Source organism: Lotus japonicus, chromosome 3 (genome assembly GCF_012489685.1).
Source record: "Lotus japonicus ecotype B-129 chromosome 3, LjGifu_v1.2".
NCBI lineage: Eukaryota > Viridiplantae > Streptophyta > Magnoliopsida > Fabales > Fabaceae > Lotus > Lotus japonicus.
Window position 1 is genome coordinate 65,646,205 of NC_080043.1, and position 5,901 is coordinate 65,652,105.

Below are 5,901 nucleotides of genomic sequence, written 5' to 3' on the forward strand. Positions count from 1 at the left end.
CACTTGGTGAGGTATATTTTTGGGCGTCAAACTGTATTTTAATCACTTATTTTTGTAAATTATCTATACCATTTTTGTTAAAGTTTGCATCTTCCCTGCAACGATTTTACACGGGTAATTGCTTTATTTTATTTGTCCCTTGAAAGGTACTTCTTGATGCTTGTGAAGAACCATTCTACGAATTTGTTAAATTAAATTAAGCTGGATTATATAAATTAATCGAATATATTTTAAAATTAAAATATCCACAATAACAATTATATTTGTTATAAATTAATTCGCAAACTACTTTAATACATATTCACATTGTTGTTAATCTCTAGAGATATCTCTTAATCTCTTACGAGATTACGATATCACGTACCAAAAACGAGACTAGCGGGGGTAATAACTGTTTTTTCAAATCTCGGCCGATATCTCGAGATATCTCTTAATCTTGTGTAATATCGCGAGATTACCACGAGATTACGAGATTAGCTTGTTTTGTTAAAAATGTCAAAAAAATGTTATGTTTAAGGCTATTTCAGTCATTTAACCCACCAATTTTAGGGTTTTCACTCATCTCTATCGTTCTTACCACTCAACTATGTCATTCTTTCCACTTCTCTCATCTCTGTGTGCGCAGCCTTCACTCATCCTTTCGCACAACCACCAGCCTTTCTTCCTCCTCCTCCTCCGACGCGACTTCCTCCTCCTTTTGATGAAATCGAATCTGATGATGAATGGATAACTAAATAGGTAGATGTAGAGGAGAATGATATTGATGGTCATGATGATATTGTGGGTATCATTGAGTTAGTTCAAGACAACATTGAGAATTTGGTTCTTGATCCTATAATGTTGGAGGGTCTAAGTTTATCTCATCTGAGGAAGAACTTGACGGTGATGATGGAGATGATGATTCTAGTTGTTCTAAATTCGATGGTGTTGTACGATTTTAAATTTGGATGACTAGTAACTTATTTGTTCTTGTTTTAAGTTTATCCTAACTTGTATTGATGTTTTGTTAACTTGTTATGACTTATGTACCTTAGGTTTGGATATTTGGTAATTTTATGCATGATTTTAATTTTTATTGTTGGATAATTTGGATAATTTTTAGTACTATTAGTATGACTTAATCATTATTATAGTTTTAAAAGTATTATTTTTACACGAAGTAATCTCTTACGAGATTACATTACGAGATTACGTTACGAGATTACCTCCCCTCCACGAGATTGGGTCATATCTAGAGATTGATAACCATGCATATTCATAAATAGCTCATTGCATTTTAAAATGATTAAGAAATTTATGTAATAAATTAAAATTTAGTATACTATTTATTGACTAATTTAAAATAAGAGAGACTATGAGGAACACATGCAATACAGCATATAATCCTGTGGTTTTAGAAAGTAAATATTATCTGAATCAAATAATTCAAACGTAATATAAACTAATTTTTTGAACAATTATATTAATTTTGAATCATATAGGTTTCGAGTATTTATAGTGTTTTAATTTAGGATGGGCAACAAGAAATGCAAATATATATATATATATGTAATGCGAATATATATGTAGTTTTAATATAAAGAATGTTTATAATTTAGAATGTGAGTTAGCCCCTCCAATTAATGGAGAAAAGAACTACTGAAGTAATTGATATATATATTCTTCAAATGATAACCAAAGAAGTTTGCAAAGGAGGCCCATGTGGATCCAAATAAAATTGCACAACAAAAAGCAGTTTTGAAAAAGTTTAGAAATAACGTGTGGTAGTTGACCAAAATAAAATAAAATAACGTGAGGTAGATGATCCGAGTGTTCTTATTTAAATTTTTTTCAAGATGGCCCAAACAACCACATATCCCATTGGGAAAAAACTACGGTGGACCACTTACTTGGGTAGTGTAAGTTACACTACCTTTTAAAATCAATTTCTGGCCACAATTAAATATGGAAAAAATAATTCTAAAGTCTAACTATTTTGGGTGGCTGAAAATTAACATGGTAAGTTACCATTTTATCCTGTCAAATAAATAAAGTTTTATTTATATCCCTCCTCCATAATACCATTATATCCCTACCCCATATTACCATTATATCCCCTTGTGTTTAGCCTCTCTCCTAACATTACCATTATACCCCTCCTCCTTTACCCTCTCTTCCCATCTCCAGTTCGATGCCGCCTCCGTTGGATAGCCTTGCAGGTCCTTCTCCCCTTCATCTTCTTCCTCATGGAACCCTTTGCCTGAACTACTGCCCGAGTTGGAGAACAGTGGGGTTTTCAGATTGGGTTTTCCGGCGTGTAGGACCACCACTGCACGATCGCTGGCGTAGATCTGAGGCGGTTCTGGCGCTGCTCCGACGCGGTCCTGATGTTGCTTCGAGGCTGCTCCGTCACGGCACGAAGAGGCTGAAGCAGCGAGGTGAATGGGACGCCCCCTGAGGCTTAAGGATTACCACCCAGGTTGAGGAGTATCATTTTTATGGTGACAAATTTTTTTAAGGCATTCTATTCATTGCTGATTACATCATTAAACTAATCATTGCTCTTAAATTAGCATTCTTCCCATCAACATTGGTCTAAAATCACGGTGCTGAAGTCGAATGGTTATTTGATTTTTGCTTTGTGCTCAGAGAAAATGGTTTGTATCTTTGTTTTCAATCACGTGTAGTTAGAGCAATACGTGCTCAAAATTATTTATTACTATTTTGTCTTTAAATTAATTTATGCCTATCTAAGGAAAATCATATTTGTATATGAGCCGATGAGTTCAATTGATTGCCAACTTATCTTGCTTTTATTTTTGCAGTTCAGGAGGGTTGCTAATATCTACTTTCTTACAATCTCAGTCTTGTCTACCATACCCATCAGGTAGCTTTTCCAGTTAGTTTGTTGTTATCAGAAAGAACCACTTTATTAAGGCATTTTATTTTACACTTGGGCTTTCTTGATGCCAGTACAGTCTGCATCAAGGGTTTTATCATATATGTGCTTCATTTTTTATTTTTGATTTTTGTTTCTAAATATTTACTTGAGTACTCTGGCTCCTTAATTATTAATTCAGCTAAAGTTATACTAAATGAAATATTCTCTATAAGAAGCCTTGCTTGATGTCATGTAAATATTGAACTTTTAGCAACTATTAAGCTTGAATTTATTTTTATCATACTTTGCACTTTGAGTTTATCATACTGTAGTTTTGAATTGTGGAATTGCGGACATATGCTGTTGGAAATGGCCGCACTTGCAGTCGTGATGCCATTACGGGCACTTGAAAGGCCTCTACGTTGTGGCCGCAATTGCGGTTGCAGACCACAAATTAAAACCTCCCTTGTATGATTTGTTACTTTATCCTGTTTTTCATGGACTTGCTTTATGCATTTCTTCCTTGCTTTAATTATTGTGACGATGACAATCAGTGATATGTAACAGATATGCTGGTCACCATTCATATAAATTTTTTCAACAGTTTTCTTAATAATTTTATACCAAGCATAAGTCTAATTACTGAATCAAGAAGTGAATGTCTGATTAGTATTTACATATTTTCTGATGTTGTAGCCCTGTCTCTCCAATAACTAATGTGCTTCCTCTATCTCTGGTGCTTCTCCTCTCTCTTATTAAGGAAGCTTTTGAGGACTGGGTGAGAACGCTATTTATTATCCTTGCATGTTCCTTTTTTTCCCTAATGTTTCCCATAAATCTTAGGGAGCCTTAGATTCAAGTTTTGTCTTTCCATTGGTTTTTCTTCGGAAATTCCAAACGAGTATCTTATAGGAGAATATTGATAGTTATAAAGTAGAAATAAACATTTTATTATGTTTACTTTAAAGTTTGTAAAAGATTAAACCTTTTCCTTAACAGATGCAGAGGGAGTGGCTTTGCTAGTTTGGTCATCTTTCTATTTTTCTTTCCCTTTTTTCATTTTGTGGTATCCCTTATCCTCCAAATTTTTTCATGTGATTTTATTTTGGTTATTGTTTCATATCTTAAATTTTCTGATGGCATTCTTAATTGGACATTATCAACCCTTTTTTTATTTAATCATGGCTGTAGTATTGTGTGCCTATTCCTCTTATTGATTTACTTACCTATCTGAGAATGTGTAAAACAGAAGCGTTTTCAAAATGACATGGCAATAAACAATGGTACGATAGATGTACTGCGAGATCGAGAATGGGTGTCTATACCCTGGAAAAAGTTGCAAGTTGGTGACCTAGTCAAGGTAATGTGCTATATGTTGAGATTTAATTTTGGCACGTACATTTGAACTGGTTCTTACAAGGGTGTCTGTAATGGTAAATTGGAAATGGATTGTAAGTTTTCAAATCCGTTGTCAGTCTGTTTTTAACTGTAGGTTATAATTGATACTTTGGTTTGCAGATGCATTTAATCTTCTGAGATTTGTTTTCTTGAGCTGCTTGTGATGGTTTAATTGTGGTCTGGTGGGTGTTTCTATTTACAATGCAGACACTTACTGTAGTGCAACTCTGGTCATTGTTGCAGGTTAAGTCAGGATGAATTCTTTCCTGCAGATCTGCTTTTCCTGGCTAGTACAAATGTTGATGGAGTCTGCTACATTGAGGTTTATTCATTAATTTCAATCTGAAAATGAGTGTTCTCTTAACATTCTCAGGGAAGTCTTTGCCATTTATTAATCCTGGGTTTTGGGTGATAGACAACTAATTTGGATGGGGAAACCAATTTGAAGATTAGGAAAGCATTGGAAAAGACTTGGGATTACTTTACTCCAGAGAAGGCATCTGAGTTCAAAGGTTTAGTTTTTTATTGATCGATTCTCAGCTCGTCAATGTTCTTTTTTAAGTGTGCTGTGATTTCACATCGTGCATTTATTTTTTATTCAAGTTTTAGCATTCTTGATTGCTCATCTATTTGAGCAGTTTAGTACAAGGTTCCCTTTAAATCAGTCCCTAGCATGAATCGTTCGTTCATTACTATGGACTACCTATAGATTTGATTGGTTCTGCTTCCCAAGTAATTTGTGTGGGATCTAGTTTGTGTATAGGTGTACCAGTATTGTCAATTTGCTAGATTATTAGCCCTTTATGTTTAAAATATTATCATACTGTCAACTGTAATTATTATGATTGCTGATTATTAGGTGATGATTAGGATGTAGTTAGCTACGGATTTGCTCCTAATAATCTCTTTAATTGATAACCATCACAAATTCTTAAATTCTTATTTCAACATGTTATCATTGTGGTACAACCATGTTCTCTAGAAACTCTCTCTCTTGGTGTCTGTCCTCCCATTGGCCTAGCACCATCTCTGCTGCCAAATCAGAGTCATGTCATTTGATTGCCATTGCTCACATTTGGTTATGGATTGGGATTTGGGAATCTATTTTTCGAAGCATTTTCTATCAATGGTTTAATGTCAAAGAATGTTCTCTTGTGCATGATTTCATCTTGTTTGGCCCAAGTCTTGGACTTTACTGGGACAATGTATGTTTATAAACAATGCAAAGATTTTAAGTTTATTTTTATGGCTTTTCTGCAGAGATTATGATGGCAAAGTAACTCCTGAGAAGGTAGCAGCTGCTGCAATGTACTTAAAGGGTATACAAGAGCTCATCACATTTGAGAAACTACAAGGCCTCCCAAATTGTTGTGGTGTAGTTGATGTTACACACATCAATGTGTTTAGCTTCTACATAACCTCATAAGGAAGTGTGGCTTGACCATGAGAAGAAACATAGCATGGTCAATAGTGGATCCTGGATATGAGGTTCAGAGACCGTCACTGGTTGGCCAGGTCATTTGAAGGATTGGATGGTCTTTGAGGATTCAACTTTCCACAATCAAGATGCATATAAATGGGGAAGAGAATTGCTTACAGATCAGATCATGGGAGCAATAGGCTTAGGAGTAGTACAATATGTA

At 34.7% G+C, this 5,901-nt stretch overlaps 1 long non-coding RNA gene across 4 annotated transcripts; it reads left to right on the forward strand.

Moving 5' to 3' along the window:
• The first annotated feature begins 2,064 nt into the window (after positions 1–2,064).
• Positions 2,065–5,657, forward strand: LOC130745316 (uncharacterized). 4 transcript variants are annotated; one of them, XR_009021675.1, is made up of 7 exons: positions 2,065–2,636; positions 2,805–2,866; positions 3,557–3,638; positions 4,110–4,220; positions 4,502–4,580; positions 4,674–4,770; positions 5,519–5,657. It is a non-coding gene; the product is annotated as an uncharacterized LOC130745316 (long non-coding RNA). The 4 variants fall into 4 exon arrangements; XR_009021677.1 differs by having other exon boundaries at positions 2,065–2,480; XR_009021676.1 differs by having other exon boundaries at positions 2,065–2,458.
• The last annotated feature ends 244 nt before the right edge of the window (positions 5,658–5,901 follow it).